We start from the raw sequence: 18,091 nt of genomic DNA on the forward strand, positions 1-18,091 counted from the left end.
CCCCTGACCAAATGTGACTGTCAGAATCTATATATTTCTGAAGGCTTGCTTATTCCAGGAAGCCTGCTAAGTTAATTGGAGCAGAGAGCTAGCTGCTTCTGGTCTTAACCTATCTAGGGTGTGTTTTCCAAGGCCTGGCATTTGTTCCCCACACTTAACAATACCAGAAACTTTGACCTGTTTACCACATAAACCTTTTTGCTTTCTTTTGTATTTATTCACTGTTCATATCCGGCTCTCATTGTGTTTTCTTTATGACTGTCCATATCATTTGTCATCCTAAGAGGGCAGAGGCTGTGCCTATCATTATATAGTGACCAATAAAAATGATAATCACTGTGCTAGAGACATAGGGATCATAGTCTAACAAATGCCAGTAATGGTTGTAATGAACAATGGAGTGAGTCTTCAAATCAAGTTAATTAAGACTATCTCTCTAAGAATATTTTAGAATAACTTTGCTTTAATAATTACCCATGTATTTATGGACTTGTAGAATCTTAGAGATGGAGCAAATGTCAGAGGTCATCTATCTCATCCTGTCATGCAGTTGCCATCAGCCTTTCCTCGAAGTCTCATGATGATGTCATTACTTTGCCCAGCAAATTAGTCAGTGTTTTTCATCATAAAATATATCTACAAAGAGTATATAAAAATGTATATGGATCACTTCAGTACCTACTGCTCAGGCAAATAATCAAAATTAGCATGGCCCAAATCTTGAATTTCATCCAAGTTCAATGCTTAGATCACCCTAATCTAAGAATGTTCTTATATGGAGCTGAAATGTGTTCCGTGGACTCTACACATGACTCCTGCTGTGGTGTTGTGATTAAATTTAATGTAATTAAATTTGATGTTTCTTCCATGTGACAATCCATCAACTATTTGAAGACAGGTATTATGCCAGAGTTGCCAGAAGAAACATCCTCATCCTTAGTTCCTTTCCTCTTCTAATGTGGCTTCCATAGCCAAACACAATCCTCCACAGACCTGGTCTGACTAGCAAAGTATAGAGTGAAACTTTTCTCTCCTTGATCTGGACTTTTTTTTGTTTGTTTGTTTGTTTGTTTTTTGAAGATGGCCTTGGATAGGATTGACTGTTTCAGAGATGATAGTACACTGCTGAATTGATAGTCAAACTCCTCATGGTTTTCTTATAAGGACTATTAATCCAGTTCTCTTCTGTTAAGTAGTTTTTAAACCTAAATGCAAGACTTTACATCAATTACATTAATTCCTGTCAATTTTATTTTGTTTGTTTCGTCTGTTATTCACTCCAGCCTGTCTATATCATCTTAATTTATTACAATGTGTTATTGTATAATTTGATAGACTACTTGGAGCAAGCATGAAAACAACTTCTATGGAACACATTAAAACACCAGTGTTAAATTATCCCAAACGCAATCAGATATTTTCAGAATGTTTCAGAAGTCGCTGCAGGATGGTGCAGTGTCTCATGCATTATTGCGCCTTTGATCTGTGGGATGCCAGTCACTCGTGTTGCAGGTAATGAGATTCCAAATAGCAGAGTGCTTAGTGCATGAAACTCTGGCAGAGAGTTAAAGCCACTGTGGAAAGCAGAGAACATCAAAGTAAGCTAGTCATTATGTTGGCAGTGGGGAGAGGGGAGTGGGAGTTCATGTACTGTAGTTGGAAGTCATAAGGAACTGGGAATCTATCATATTTTGGCATCAATTCAGAAGGCGGAACTTCTAGATACATGTATTGCCAGGATATATTTCTCTCAACAATAGATTATTGTAATGGGCTTGGCTAATGTGCTTGCATTAATGTGTGAGGACTGGGTTCATTGGCACAATTTTTAAAAACTCACCATCATGATAGCAACAGTTCTTGATTTCATAGCAAAAATTTGGGCTGCCAATACTTTAAGGAAAGAAGAAAAACTCAAAACTTGTGAGGAAAACGCCCTAGCATGCACCTCCTTCCCCTGACACTTAGGAAAGCACCTGGGGCACAGAGAACAGGCCCTGCAGAAGCACAAACACACACAAGTGCCATCTTGTCCAGCTTCTCCATTATGCAGATGCTGGTTGCAGACCAAGTCTTCTCCTGCCCCTGCATGCCAGTCTGGTCCAGAACAGCACTAGTTTCTCTTAAGTTCCTTCTGGAAAATATTTTTCCCTGAGACTGCTCCTAAAGCCTTGAAACACACGTTGAACCTGAATGTTTTAATTGAACCTCATTACTTGAACTGTGTGTGTGAGGCATGGGTCCCTTGGGTCTGAAATAAGGCTAGAGAAGACTCAACTCTCAGTTACACAGTTTATCTTATGGTGCCAAAATACACTGCTGCTGGGAACTCAGTTACTTGTGGGAACTCAGTTACTTGTGGTAACTGAATTTTTGCCTCCCCTGCTTCTCATTTACTCCACATAATTTGCACCTTATCTGCCTGAGTCCTCTCAACTTGATGCCAAGAGAGAAGTAGGAATTCAATGCGAATTATGAGAATCTCTAACATTAGGAGGGTAGCCAGAATCTGGGGAACAACCAACTCAGTTACTTGCCCTCAAAACCAGTGACACTAATTAGTTAGGTACTTGGTTCTTCCCTATTCTGTAGAACATGGAAGGTCAGATATGTGGGGTTTCATAGAGCAAAAGTGACTCATACTAGAATCCAGCAGTGCTTTGTGTGGATTTGTGATTTGCTTCCTGAAATTCCACAGAACTGAAATCAAACACCATTTCAAACAGTTCAATCTTACAGTTACTCGTGTATCTTTATTTCTCAGTTGAAATTGCTCTGAGCATATCAGAGCATTATGGGTCTGTTGGCCAAGTTCACTAAGATCATTCTTTTTTTTTTGGAGACAGGGTCTCACTCTGTTGCTCAGGCTGGAGTTCAGTGGCATGATCTCAGCTCACTGCAGCCTCGACATCCTGGGCTCAAGCCATCTTCCGGCCTCAGCCTTCTGAGTAGTTGGAACTATAGGCATGCACCACTCACAACTACACCTGGATACACACACACACACACACACACATATATATATATATATATTTTTTTTTTTGTAGAAACGAGATCTCACTGTGTTGTCCAGGCTGGTCTTAAACTTCTGGGCTCAAACAGTTCCCCCCTCCTTGACATCCTAAAGTGTTGGGATTATAGGTGTGAGCCAATGTGCCCAGCCAAAATTATTCTTTATTAGAATAGAAATGGCTTGGTAATATAAATACTTGCTGACATACCACCTTTGCTAGTACCAACAGAACAGAAGGGCTGCCCAGTTCTGAAAGATGTTTTTCTAGAAAATGCAATAACTCCTTAGATTTGTATAATTATATTTTTCAAAGTATTTTGAAAACTTTAATTATTAATTCATCCATTATTATTTATTCATTCCAGAAAAATTCATACAGCAGCTACTGTGTGCCATTCACTATGCCAGATTTTGGGGAGACAAAGCTTACAGAATTTGGTCTCCTCTTATTGTAATAATAGTTCTATTAGCAATACTCCCTGCAATCATCTAAGGTGTGAACCATAGCTTTAAATAAAGTTAAATATTAAAGGTGTTCATATATTATGCAAGCCAAACATATGAACAGAGTAAACATATGAACTGACTTTAATGTAATCAAATATAACACAAACAGGTTCATCTAGTTCATTGAATTCTATTTGTGCATTCTTTTAACAGATATTGGTTGAGCACCTACTATGAATCAGGCACAGTGCTTTGCTGGGGGTACACAGATGATTTTAACACTGGTCTCCGCTTCAAAGAGCTAATGGGAGAGGTAGACGCATAAGCAGACAAATATGACCCAACGTGGGAGCAGAGTGCAACGGTTTGTTAACCTACCCAGTAGTCATTCCCAACCCTTTCTGGCTACCAGAGCCCTCTTCCCATTATAAAAGTGAGAATGCTTTCCTAGCTTTCCTTGTAACCAGGAAAAGGGCAGGTTACCAAATCTTGTTCAGTCTACTGGAAGGATTTTAGCAAAGATTTTTCACCTGAAAACAGAGAGGAACTCCTATCCCCAAATCTCCTTCTGTTATGGGCTGAATCGTATTCTCTTAGAATTCGTTATATTCAAGTCCTAACTCCCGGGACCTCAGAATATGACTGTATTTGGAAATAAGGTCTGTAAAGAGGTAATGAGGTTAAAATAAGGCCATTAGGGTGGACCCTAATCCAGTATGACTGGTGTTCTTATAGGAAGAGGACATTAGAATATGGACATTCAACAGAGGGAAGACCATGTTAGGACACAGTGAGAAGAGGCCATCTGTAAGCCAAGGTGAGAGGCATCCAAAGGAGCCAATCCTGCCAACACTTTGATCTTGTATTTCTAGCCTCTAGTATTGTGAGAAAATAAAATTCCTGTTGCTTAAGTCACCCACTCTAAGGTACTTTGTTATGGCAGCTTTAGCAAGTGAATATACCTTTCCTGGTTTTAAATGTTGTCACGTGAGTTGGAATGGCTGCAGCCATCCTGCAGAAGGGCCGAGAGAATTGCAGAGATGCTGACTTAGAACACTGACATCACTAAGCCAACCCTCAAATCATCTACTTTCAGACTTCTTGTGAAGAGACAATAAGTCCGTATTGTTTCAGTTGCTTTAGGTGTGGGAGTTCTGTTACTCACAACCACAAGCATCCTAATTGATACAAGCAAGGATAGACATTGTGGTATTGCAGGGACACCAAGAAGAGGTGTCCAGATGAAAATTAAGCTTGGGTTTTTAAGATGTTCAGCAATAAATCAAATGAGGAACTGGACAAAGAGCATTTCAGGCGAAAGGGATAATAACAAGAGCAGAGAACACCAGATATGTGAGAGAAACTTAGTTACAAGCCTTTGGGTGCTATAGGAGTTCAAGTGTGGAGCCAAAAGTGGCAAGAAATGAGGCTGCAAAGGTTGGCAGGAACTGGATAGTGGAGTGAGGCCTCAGTTGCTGCTAAGAAGCTGTGACTTTTTCCCTATTGGCTTGGTCAGAATTATGTGAACGGAAGATAAATTTAAGGGGTCAAAATTGGAGGCAGGATTCTAACCAGAAATTTTATGAGCATTCAAGAGAGAGGAGGGAACAGAATCAAGGCAGTAGAATAGAAAGAGAGAGAGGAATGACTGATACTAGAAAATTCACAAGGCATATTTTGAAGATGCTGCATATCAACATTATTGTGCTGTATGGCAATTAGGTATAAAAGGTAAAGGACTATAATTTATAATGTAACTGAGAACAGAAAGCTGAACTTTATCCTGAATGCCACACTATTTTTATAATTTTTAATGAAAACTTTACAAAAATGTACTATCCACTTCCTTGTTTTCTTCCACAGAGTTTACTAGACGTAAACTAACCTTTTCTTGATGACTCATGGTCATCATTATGAAAAAGGGAGGCATGATGGTGTAGAGGAAAGGGCAAAATCATGGTGTAGAGGAAAGGAGCTTGCATTAGACATCATGCAATCTGGGTTTATTCCCAGCTTTGCTACTCACTAATCTGTATGGTCATGAAAAAGTCACTGAGCCTCTCTGAGTATTTGTTTCCTCCTTGACTGCCTGTTTCACTGTGTGGGAAAGGGCTTGCTAAAGCACCGGGCACCATACAATAAGATGTTAGGATACTTTTTCTAAGATGAAGTGACATATAACACAATGCTTGTCTACTTTTGAATCCTATTGTCCTTTGCTCCTAAAGCAAATCTTTGAGGTTGTCTGTCTCTTTGCTCTCAAAATTCTTCCTTCTCTAGAAGGCCTTTCACCCACACCCCACCTTGCTCATCAAGTGCCATGGGCTGGGAAGCCAGAGGTCAAACTTCTTAAATATTTTTTCCAATGTAACCCAGTAAGGCTCCGTGTGGAGGCTGAAGGACCTGGCTTTGGTTCAATTCGTGTCAGTTATTTTTGGTGCTTAAAGGCCTTTTTCACTTCTGGATTTGGTGCTACATTCCACAGAATTGAGGGTGTCAGAGCTTAACTTATAGTTAAGCGGGTGTAACTACGGTGCTTTTATACTGCCAAATGAACTGTTCAGTTTTAATCTTTCCTGTCGAATTAGTTCCCTTTTATCTGTCTGTAACCAGTTTTCTATGATATCTTGGACAGATATATCCTCGCCACCACCCACACACCATGACATAAATTAAGACAAAAATCTTGACCAAAAGTTTTCGACAGAGATTTCTTGCATTCCCTCTTTTAAGGATTTAGGGTCCCTGAGTTTCCTCCTCCCTTCCGCTGCAATCTAAATAAGTCCTTGACAGCATTTTGAGGGTCTTTCAGCCCCACCAACACTGTTTGTGGGAGCCTAGGATATAAGGCCCAGGCATAAGAACATGAGTAGTTCATTTAAATCATAGTAGATAATTACATGAGAAGATGTATAGCATCATGCTTAAAGCCTGGACTTTTGAATTGGACCACTTGAGCTTGGGTGTGTTGCATATCTCTCTGGGTCTCAGTTTCCTCTTCTGTAAAATAAGAGTAATACTTTCTGGCAAGGAGTCAATGTAATAGCGCATATAAAGCACTTAGCACAGACCCTGGTACAAAGTAAGTGCCCTTAAATGGAAGGTGACCATATTGGTTAGATAAACCAGCCATGGGAGATAGTAAAGCTTACGGGAGAAGGATCTGGATTCCTTCAGACAAAAGGAGAAGATGGAAGTTGTTTGGAGATGGAGAGTAGAGGATCTCAGAAGAAGGATAGGTGTTTGGGTAAAGTGGGTTCTAGACACAAGCTAGATTTTGGATTATCCATTGAGAGCAATTTCTGGATTCTGACCAGGCCAAGTTAGGTCTGGGATGTGGAAAGGAGAGATACCTGGGAGACTGAGGTGTTCACTACCTTTTTTGGTGACCTCAGCCAAGTATGAAACTTCAGCCACCACATCAAGAAACTCTAGTCTTCATTACCCCAGGTATTCTCCTTTCTCTCTCACACATCTTTCCTTCTGAGTCCCCATGAAGTTACCTGTGTGATAGGTTAAAGATGGCATAAATTCTTTGACATGCCTCCCTTGAGAGGTGGGATCTATATCCCCTTCTCCTGAATTTTGGCTGGCCTTTGACTGCTTTGGCCAGTAGAATACAGCAGAAGTGACATCGTATGAGTTCTGAGCCTAGACTTTAAGAGGATTTGCAGCTCCCACCTTGCTCTCTTGTAATTCTCTTGAGCTGCTAAGAAGTTTGATTTCCCTACTAGAGAAAGCACATACACAGACCCTGAGACTACATGGAAAGGGGAAAGTAACCAGCTAAGTCCAGCCTTCTCACCACTTCAGGTAAGGTGGAAGACATATAAGCAAAGCCATCTTGGGCTGTCCAGCCCAGCTGAGCCACCAACTGAATGCCACTGAGTTAGTCCAGTCAATGCCTCATGGAGCAGAAGAATCACCCAGCTGAGCCTTGTCCAAATTCCTGACCTACAAAATCATAATTTACAATAAACTTCTTCCTGTTTCAGGCAGCTAAAATTTGGGGCAGTTTATTATGTAGCTATAGATAATAGAGCAAAATGACAAAGTAAGGTTTATTTATAGTTTTTTGAGTGGGTACAAGGGAACTTCAGGGATAAAAAGGGCTCCCCATGATCTCCATCAAAATGTTTTCAGAGATAATTATTGGAATGAGGAGTACAGTCAATCACATCATTGTTACTAATGAAAGGTCCAACGTTCAATTGACCTGGGAAAGGCAATTGACTAAAACTTACCTCACTCCTGTAAGAATGGATTCTACCATTCAAATTATTTCATGTTTAAATGAAAAAATTTAGGAAAATATTTGGGGGGCCTCCTCCCACCAAATAATGGAAGAGGTTAGAAGGAATCTGGGATAAAAGAATTGGAAAGAGGACTGCAGAACAGTTTCCAGAACTCGACAGTTTTGCTTAGAACAAGAGCTCCATTTTCCTTCAATCGTAAGTGGGGAAAAAAAAAAAGAAATCTCTGTGCCAGGTATCTTGGAGGGGCCAGCCATACACACAGCCTGGGGTGGGTAGGCAATATCCTCAAAACTCAGAAAAATTGAATTTGGAGAAGTTCCTTACTCAGGAGCTGGAATTCAGATGCCGGCTCTCCTGGCTCATTTTCTGAGGGATTTTTCTATTGCATTGTGGTGTTTCCTTCACCTATGTTGCCAAAGACAGAAGTACTTATAAATAGTAATTATCTTGTAGTTCTCTGGAACTCCAATTCTCAGAAGTTCAACCTTCTTCTCAGAGTGGTAACTTTCTGTCATTTTGAGAAGGTGAGAAAGGGCAGGCGTGTTCCATTATCTTTGATGAAGATGGAAACTAAACATGGAGACGTGGGCTTGAACACAGCTCATGCTTCGGAGAGAGGCATACTGATGTGGTGGGCAGAATTTCAAAGGGTTCAGGTGTCTGGCTGCAGGCATTTACCTTCTAGATGGAGATATGGCATCTGCTTCCTCTAAGCAGGATCCGAGCAACTGCAATATAATTCTGCTCCAGAATCAAAGAGAGATGGGGTAGAGAAGGTACTAGCCAAATGTGGTCTTGCAGAGGAGGTGATAGGCATGAGCTGGGAAGGAGGAGTAAGGGAGGATATTCTAGGAGGAAATGCTTTGTGCAGAGTTTCAGAAGCAGAGACAAGCAATGTTCATGTTCAAAACGTGATAAGAAAATTGCCTGAGATATAGCGCAGGCCCTTGCTGAGGAGGTGGAGAGGTCTGATTAGGAAATTGGAGGGAAAGAGTGATTAATCATGAAGGGAGGTCTGCACTCTTTGGGCCTGTTCCTTTCTGTGGATCTCTGGACCTCCAGTAAGAGTCCTTTGGTCTCAAGACTAAGCCTCCAGCTCTTCCCATTTCCATTTACATTCCTAACTCCCATCTGTATCTCCTGTCTCAGCAGTGATCACCGTAGCACTCATAGTAGCCACCATTTGTGGAGTGCTAGGCACTGCACGAAGCTCTTTCTCTACATTTCTCTTTTGACCCTCCTGGAAGCACTAAAAGGGGGTCTGCACTTTATAGATGAGGAATCGGTGAGACTGAGACAGAGCTGGGAGCAGGTTGAGAGAGATTTGGTAACTTGCCCCACGAATCCCTCATCACTCATAAGCGGCAGAGCCAGGAAGGAGCCCAGGCTGTTCAACATCAGGCTGTGTTTTCACAGTAATCTATGTGGGCTTTGGCTTTGTGGATATATGCAGGACCAGCTACATAATGTGTGGGTCCTAGTGCAAAATAAAAATCTGGGGTCCCTTGTTCAAAAATTATTAAGAATTTCAAGATGAAGACAGTAAGCACAGGTCTGAGTGCAGGACCTTGTATGATTATATGGGTTGCTAGCACATGAGGCTGGGCCTGATTGTGTCGGTCACTGCAAGACGTGGGAGGGTCAGACACAGTGGGCTCAGTGCTGTCAGCAGCCCCTTATGCCCCAGCCCCACTATCGGCTCCCCTCTCCTTCCTTCTGGTAAATCTCTCAGCACTCTCCTATATGGAGGATAGGAAGGAAGGAAGGCCAAGGAATGGGTACTGCCAGTGGGGGGGGGGTGGGCACAGCAGCTCTTTGGCTGATCTGTCTTCAAAGGACCCTCAGTCCAAGAAGCCCAGCAGGGAGCTGCCTTCAGCTCATGTTTATGCTGCATTCACGGTAACGTATTGCATAGATATGTATCCATATAATAAGATATGAGCATGATTAATAATCTGGGAATTCCTGGCTCTGCAATGCCCTTTAAGTCTCTATTTATCTAAGGTGACTGAATGCTAGCACTCTGCTAAGTGTTGAGAGGAGGAGGCAAAATAACTAAAAGGAAAGTCAAGGTTCTTGCCCTCAAAGAATTTTTGCACTCTGACTGGGGACATGAGATTTCTAAACATTAAATAATTAGAAGATAAAGCCAAATAATACATAATTACACTGTCAATTAAATATGACCAAGTGCCAAAATATATGTCACTTGCTGAGTGCTGTCTGAAGGAAGAGAAGCCAGGGTTGGCTTGAACAGCATGCAGGCAGGGATTTGTGAGAAGGTGGTATTTCAGCTGGGTCTTGAGCAGTGGGTAGAGTGGGTAGGAATTGGAAAGGGGGATGGGGCAGTTCAGAGGTGGTGTGTAGAGTGGGTGGGAGTTTTAACAAAGCAAGAAGGCAGAACACAGGGTGATTGCATGGATCTGGGAGTTAACTAGATGGGCTGAGCTGAGGGTGGATGCTGGGCAAAAGAGAGAACTCTAGAGTCAGATAGACTCAGGTTTAAGTCTGGCTCTGCAGGGAACTAGCTGCCCAACCTTTCACATTACTTAACCTTTCTGATCTTCAGTTTCCTCAAAATATAATAGTATTTGCCATTCAGGGTTGTTCTAAGGATTAAATGCAATTAAAGCAATCAACATAGAGCCAGGCACAAAGTATGTTAAAAAAAGTTAGCTATTTACAATTATTTTGCAGATAAAATTCCACTGGTGAGTAGGATCAGATTATAAAACAACTATCTTGCATTAAATTCTGGCTCCAATCCTTATTAGGTGGGCTAGCTTGGACAACATATTTGACCTCTCTGAGCTTCAGTTTCTTCATCTGAAAATAAGGATGATAAGTCACCTCCACTGTGGGGGTTGTTGAAAAGATTAAATGACACTATACGTATAAAACATTTAGGACAGGCATTGGTACATAATGAGCGCTAATAAATGTTAGGTGTTATGACAGCCAATCCTCCCCAAATGCAGCAAGGATTTTTTTTTTTTTAAATCACTCCCATATTGTTGTTGAGGAAACAAAGGCTCAGAGGTTGAGGAACTTGTCCAAGGCCACCCAGCCAGTCCCCAGAGAGCCACAGCTCCATTCCTTCCACAAAGGAGAAACAGAAACAATCCAGCCTGCCTTCCTCAGCCTCCAAATTGAAATCCATCCCTCTGGTTGCCAGAGCCCTCTGTGCTTCTAGAATAGCGCTTATTATAGCCTGACTTATGCTCTGATGAGTCCCTCCAGGGCAAGGCTGGTGTCTTACTCATCTTTTGTGTATCAGCACCTGACATCAGCCAGCCCCTGGAAGGTGCTCGGAAATGTTTGTTGACTTGAAATGAAATGAGGTGATTGGGGTCAGAGCCCCGGCAAAGGCAGGGCTTGATATGAGCCTGTATCTGATGTGTCAGAGGAAAGAGTCAAAGATGTCTGCAAGGTTTCGAGTCTGGGTGACAGGAAAATGGTAGAGCTGTTAGCAGAGAATGGGAAGCTGGGAGAAGCAGATGGCCTGGGTTTGAGAAGAAAGTGGGGGGCGGGGTCATGCAAAGTTCAGATCCAGACAGGTTTTGATGGAGAGATGTAATCAGGATCCTGTACTGTAAACATCCACCTGGCAGTTCCCCACCCTGGCCTGTGTGTTGGCTTGTGACCTGACATTCAGGACCCTGCCCTGGAGTTGCTCCTAATGGGAGAGACCTGAGCCACACCCAGGAAACCACAGTGCTTAGAACACTTGCACAGCCACCTATCAACGCCCAGAACACAAAGAGTATTTGATTATGGCGGTGAGGATGGGGAGCCCTGGAGTGAGTTGTGGGGAGGGTCAGTCTAGGAGAGCTTCTTGGAGGAGGAAGAGAAGGAGGCTTGGCTTTGGCCAGGAAGGGAGAATTAGCAGCACAGGAACGGATGAGAATGAGGGAAGATGGGGCTTCCTGCCCTTGGCTGGGATTCTGGGCATGGTCCCCTAATCCATCAGCAGGAGTGCTGGAAGAGGAGTAGATCACAGCTGCTGCGAGGGGCCTGTGATGAGATCTCTAGGGAAACGAGGACAAGAATAACCATTCTAATGCCCAGGATGGCTCCATAGCTCAGCTGCCTTCTTATCTCCGTGCCATGTGGACACCTCGCACTCCCAGCCCCTTGTTCATCCATTTCCCTCCTTCCCACGCCCTCAGGCTGTGGGAGGAGAGCACTGCCACCTCCCAGCTGTGTGTGGGGGCAGTGGGCCTGGCCACCTGTCTCCTCCTTCACCTCGGCCCCATCAGGTTCCCTTCCTCCTGAGCTGGCAGGGCCCACTCTGTTCCTGACAGACAAATCAGCAGCCTTCCCTGTCTCCCACCACCCCTCTCCCTGTGCTCTGCCCCCAGCCCTCACCCTCTCCCCTGAGCTGACTGATAGCAGTAAAACCCTGATACTCAGGAAGAATGCAGGGGGTGAATGCCCTCTTGGGCTTCTGGCTCCCCTGTCTCATCCCCTGGTATCCCCCAGCCCCCTCCCTCACCTCCCAGCCCCTCCTCCTTGGTGGCCACAGCCCCAGTCCTTCCCTCAGGCCTGCCCTCCACCCCTCAGGCCTGCCCTCCACCCCTACCCGCCTCTGCCTGCAGGAGGGCACAGCAGCACTCCTGCCCTGGCCTGGGCAGCCCTGTCCTTGGGGGCAGGGCAGCTCAGCTTTTGGGATTTCCCCAGCCTACAGCCAGAAGGAAGTCTGACTTGGAGAGGGGAAACCTTACTCTTTGGCCTCTGTCCAGCTCCTGACAAGACCAAAGTTCAGGGGTGGAGCTGGTTTCCCTGGTCAGCTGGGGACTCCCACTGACCTCTACTTATCAGGATTCAGGGTTTAGGTCTCTGAGCCTGGAGAGCAGGTCAGGGGCCGGGGAACGAGGGGGAGGAGAGTGAGAGCTGGAGGGCAGTGTGGTGAAGGAGCTGCTGTGCCAAGGACCCTGCCCATTTCCCCCAGGCCTGGCTTTTCCTGTCCCTGAACCCTGTTGAGTGGTGGGGCGGGGGCTCTCGGGACTGTCTCCCCCTCCTGAGCTGGGCATGTGTGCAGGCGGGCGTGGCCGGCTTCACAGTGTCTGCATCCTCAGGGCTGATAAGGGGCCTGCAGCAGCACCACCCTCTCCACCCTCTGGGGAACCCCAGTTGTGGCTCTGGAGAAGAGTGGGTTTGGGGGCACAGTGCACCCGTGGTCTCATTTCGAGACATACAGGGGCGGGAAAGGAGGGTGGCTGGAAGCTGGTCTTCACTGGTGCCTCAGTTTCCCCTTCCCTGGGGCTATTCCTTTGGGAAAGTGATAAATCCTATGAATGGGGTGGTGGAGGAACGGCCTCCTTTTCCAGGGGCTCTGGCCCAGCAAAGGCTTCACAGTCAACACGAGCTCCTCTGTCTCCTCGCTGAGTCTCTCCTCTGCCCTTACCCCTGGTTGCCCTGTTCACAGGCTCCAAATGGGCCCCTGGGGACCGCTCAGCAGCCAACACAACAGGGAACGAGCAAGAGCTGGCCTCCAGGGAGGACAGGCAGATAGCACCGGCGACTCTGCGCATTCCACACCCCGCCCACCCTGCCCCCTGGCCACCTTTCCGTCCCCTGTCCCTCAGACCCAGGCTGGGAGCCCTTTTTCAGGACTCTTCTTGGGGGCTGGGCTCTCCCTCCCGATACTCAGGGCAGAGGGAAGAAAGAGAAACTGAGGCAAAAGGGGGCAAGCCCGGGTGGGAAACACTGGGTGGACTGGAGTCAGGGTCCGAGTCGCGTAGCGGCAGCACTCCAGAGCCGAGGACCGGGAGTTTCTGGGGAGGGAGAAGCTGTGCAAGGGGCCAACGCCCCCTGGTGGGAAGTGTTGTAGCGACAGCCACCCCAAGCTGGGTCGCCCAGGCTGGCTGTTGTGGTCACGCGGGCTGTCTTTCCCGGACAGTTGGGGGTAGTATTAGTAGAGTCCAGAGGAAGGAGGAGTACAGCCCTGCACAGAGTCCAGGCAGGGCTCAGCTTAAAAATAAAAAGAAAAGAGTCAGATTTAAGAAGGACTGTCCAGGAGCCCTTTTCTATTCTGGTGCCCCTTGGGTAGTTTCCTCTACCCTATGCATCTCATTTTCTTATCTGTCCAGCGAGTGGCAGGTTATCATGCCATCTCCAAGGCCCCTTCTGGCTCTGGCATCTCGCGGTTCTAGGTCAGGAAGGAGCTGACGGTTTACATGACCTCTCTGGTATCGGAATTTCCTTCTGCCTTGCCTGTGCTCACATCTGCTTCAGCCACACTGGCCTCCTGTTCCTGGAACACACCAGCATGTCCTGCCGGAGGGCCTTTACATAGGCTGATTCCTCTGCTTGGGAAGCTAGTCCTCAGATGCCTGCTTGTCCCCTCGTTTACTTCCTTTCAGTTTTTTTCTCTACTCGCCTTCTTCATGGAGCCCGTTCTGACCATTTGATGTAAAATTGAAGCCACCCCTGGCTCCAGGTCCAGAACCTCACCACCATGTACTTTTTTCAAAGCCCTTGTCACATTCTAGCGTACTGCATCATTTCCTTATTTATTAATATTTTTAGAGATGAGGTCTTGCTATGTTGCCCAGGCTGGTCTCAAACACCTGGACTCAGGCAATCCTCCTGCCTCCACCTCCTGAAGTGCTGGGATTACAGGTGTGAGCCACCATGCCCACCTTCCTTATTCATTATGATTACAGTGAAGTTCTTTTCTCCTTCTAATAGGATGATCAGGGCAGGGAGTTTTGTAGGCTTCCTTTATAGATACATTCTAGGCACCTGGGACAGTGGCTGACACACAGTAGGAGCTCATTAATTATTTGTGGAGGGAATGAGTGTATCACTGAAGAGGGTCTGGGCTGCAGACAGACAGGCCCACCCTAATAGCTCATAGTTAGCGTGTAGGTATGATTGTGCTACTGTGACAAAAACGGGGTTTGATTGGAAGTGACCACATCACTGATGAGGTAGGGCAAGTGAGATGAAGGTGAGGGCGTGTAGAGGAGAGCAGAGCAGAGGAGAGCAGAACATAGCTGGCTTCCGTCCTTTGCTCGGTAGACTGGCGCCCAGTTTACTGAGACATTCTCAGCCTGATGCCATGGACCATCAATTCTGAGAGATACTTCTTGAGAAAGGAGGAGAGGGGAAAGGTCAGATAAATTTGGAAAATGATACAGACCACATCCCTTCTGAAATATTCATAGTCTCTACTCCAGTAAGAAAATCAGCTTAAATTCTTTAATATGGTGTTTTGCAATACGTATGTCCACAAGATTCTACATTTCCACATTCCTTCCTTTCTTTTCTTTTTATTTTTAAGCTGAGCTCCTGCTAAATTAGTGTTCTGACTCATCAGATACTTTGGGAAATGCTGACTTACAAGATGAGGCTTAACTCCCAAGCATGGCATTCAAAGCCGTCGTGGTTTCTTCCAGTATCTCCAGACTAGTCTCAAACATGCCCGATGTTTTCCCCATCCCACACAGTTCCTATTTGTTCATGGTTCTTTCAGCAGCCCCCCGCAACTCCCACATTCCCCTCTCCAAAACTCCTTCCTGCCCCAGTTGGAATGCCCCTTTCCCAACCCTGCCTACGGGTATTGTCTACACCCCTCAGTGTGCTTTTCCCATCCCCCTGCTGGGTCCCAGTTGCTCTTTGTCCACCTTGGTTTGCTGCCTCCCGGAGCTGCTCCTCCCAGGCAGGTGTGAGGTCTGCTTACTCTGCTTCCCCAGGGCCCACCCCTTGAGTGGCTTCCGTGGATGCAGGACCCACGCAGCTCTGTGGCTGCAGAGAGGGAAGGGACACCAGCTCATTGCCTCTCACACTCCGGAAGGGGGCCTTGCTGATCCCTCTGTTAGCACTGACCTCTGAGTGTCTTTAGTATCTTCCTCTCTGTGGAGCCTTCTGTGCTTTCAAAAGTGCTGAGCAGTTGCCATCCTAAACATGACTGGATTTCCCCAACGGTCAAATAGTCAATGATATGTATAGATAATTCACAAAATTGAAATACAACTAGTTAAACTTTCGAGAAAATGTTCTAACTTACCAGTAGTCATGGAAATACAAATTACATTTGATGCAACATTGTCAATAATGTGTATCAAGAACTGTAAGAATATGCAAAGATGTGCCTCAGTTACCCTCAGTGTGAATAAATCCTAAGGAAGAAAACAAAAATATTGGAAACACAAGGCATTTTTAAAAGACCTTTTTAAATGTGAAAAATAACACGTAGAAAAGTACATAATAAAACAAATGTAAAGCTTAACGAATTCTCATAAAGCAAATGCCCAACATAAGCACCACCACCTCACGAGATGGATGCCACCAGCCCTTGAGGCACTCTGTCTCTTGCCAATCACAAGGCCTCCCTGCCTCTGCCCTGAGAGAAACACTGCTTGTTTTTGTTTAGAGTTCGACCCCTTTGGCACACATCATGAACACGGCTTTGCGTGTGTTTTGGGATTCACACATACGTGAAATCAAGTGTTTGTGTTCTTTTTGTCTCCAGTTTCTTTTACTCAACATTATAGGAGCCTTTTCCACAAATCCTGGGGTGCAGGTGTATTCTGCCAACGGTTAGGGGTTGAATCGCCAAGTCACAGGGATTATTAGTGATCATGTGTATAAGCCCCTAGCACAGTGCCCAGCAAGTGGTGGGCACTTACTACATGTTTCATTCTTTCCTCTCCCCTGTGGAGGAGGGCCTATCTCCATCCCTGGAGCAGGCTCCTCCTGTTCCCATCCCCAGTACTGACTGGCTTCCCTTCCTGCTTCCACCACTTCTTGCCGGCAACCTGGTATCCCGATCCTCTCTTCCTGGGTTGCTGAGAACAGGACTCCAGTCAGTGTTTCATCCTCTCTCTTGTGCACACAACTCAGCCACTCCTGAGAGGGCTTCTCAGGATTTGCTTTAGGGGACAAGAAAAAGCTGACCCAGGCTGTGCCCACTCCTGTGCCTCCCACCCCTCATTCTGCAGAGGCCCTTTGCAGCAGAGACAATGGCTACTTCAAATTTCAGTTAGTCTGTACAAACAAATGGGAACTGTTTAATATGTACTTCACAGGAAGAGGAATACTCAGGCTTTTTTTTTTTTTTTTTTTTTTTTTTTTAATTTTGGAAAGGAGATGAGCCCAGATGAGCTGTCCAGGGATGGGAGATGTAGGGGTGAGAGGCATGGAAGCTGCCTGACTTGGGCAGGGGCAATGATGGGAAGGACGGGGCCTGAGAAACAGCCTTGGTGCATTAATCCCCTCTCTCTTTCATGCTCTGCCCTTTAAAAAAATAACCTTTTGTCTCCGATGCTCATTTTCAGTGTCTTGTGCCATTTTGCAAGGTGGGTCTTTTTGTGATCACCACTGTTGTGTCTCAGGTTCAGGAAGAATTCCTGAAAATTCATATGGACTAAGAAACAGGCTTTACTGGGGAGACTTACCAAGAGAGGTTGGTAAGAAGAAAAGAGGATTGTGACCCTGCTCCTGTCATCATGCCATGGAAAGGCTTGGCTGGGCCTTGGTGATTTGCTGGACACACAGACAGTGGGCTGAGTTCCAGAGGTGGGACCCTGTTCCCAGGTCGCTCTCCTTTCTTAGAGGGCCAACGTGAGAGGAGCCTGTAAGTGTGTTATCCTTTCTGTATGTTATTTTTCACATTTAAAAAGGTCTTTAAAAAATACTATGGGCTGGGCGCGGTGACTCACGCCTGTAATCCCAGCACTTTGGGAGGCCGAGGTGGGTGGATCACGAGTTCAGGAGATCGAGACCATCCTGGCTAACACGGTGAAACCTAGTCTCAACAAAAAATACACAAAATTAGCTGGGCGTGGTGGCGGACGCCTATAGTCCCAGCTACTCAGGAGGCTGAGGCAGGAGAATGGCGTGAACCCAGGAGGTGGAGCTTGCAGTGAGCCGAGATCTGCATTCCAGCCTGGGCGACAGAGTGAGACTCTATCTCAAACAAACAAGTGAAAAACAAAAAAATTGTGATGGGTTAATTTTGAGCCTTGTGTTTCCAATATTTTTGTTTCCTTCCTTAGGATTTATTCACAGTGAGGGTAACTGAGGCATATCGTATGCATATTCTTACAGTTCTTGATACACATTATTGACAATGTTGCATCAAATGTAATTTGTATTTCTATGACTACTGGTAAGCTAGAACATTTTCTCAAACGTTTAACTAGCTGTATTTCAATTTTGTGAATTATCTATACATAATCATTGACTATTTGTCCATTGGGGAAATCCAGTCATGTTTAGGATGGCAACTACTCAGCAAAGGGACAGACAGCTCACTGACTCCAAGTGTTCAGGTTCAGTGCCAGCAACTAATTTTTTTTTATTTTTTTATTTTTTATTTTTTATTTTTTTGAGACGGAGTCTCGCGCTGTCGCCCAGGCTGGAGTGC

Source organism: Theropithecus gelada, chromosome 1, assembly GCF_003255815.1.
Source record: "Theropithecus gelada isolate Dixy chromosome 1, Tgel_1.0, whole genome shotgun sequence".
NCBI lineage: Eukaryota > Metazoa > Chordata > Mammalia > Primates > Cercopithecidae > Theropithecus > Theropithecus gelada.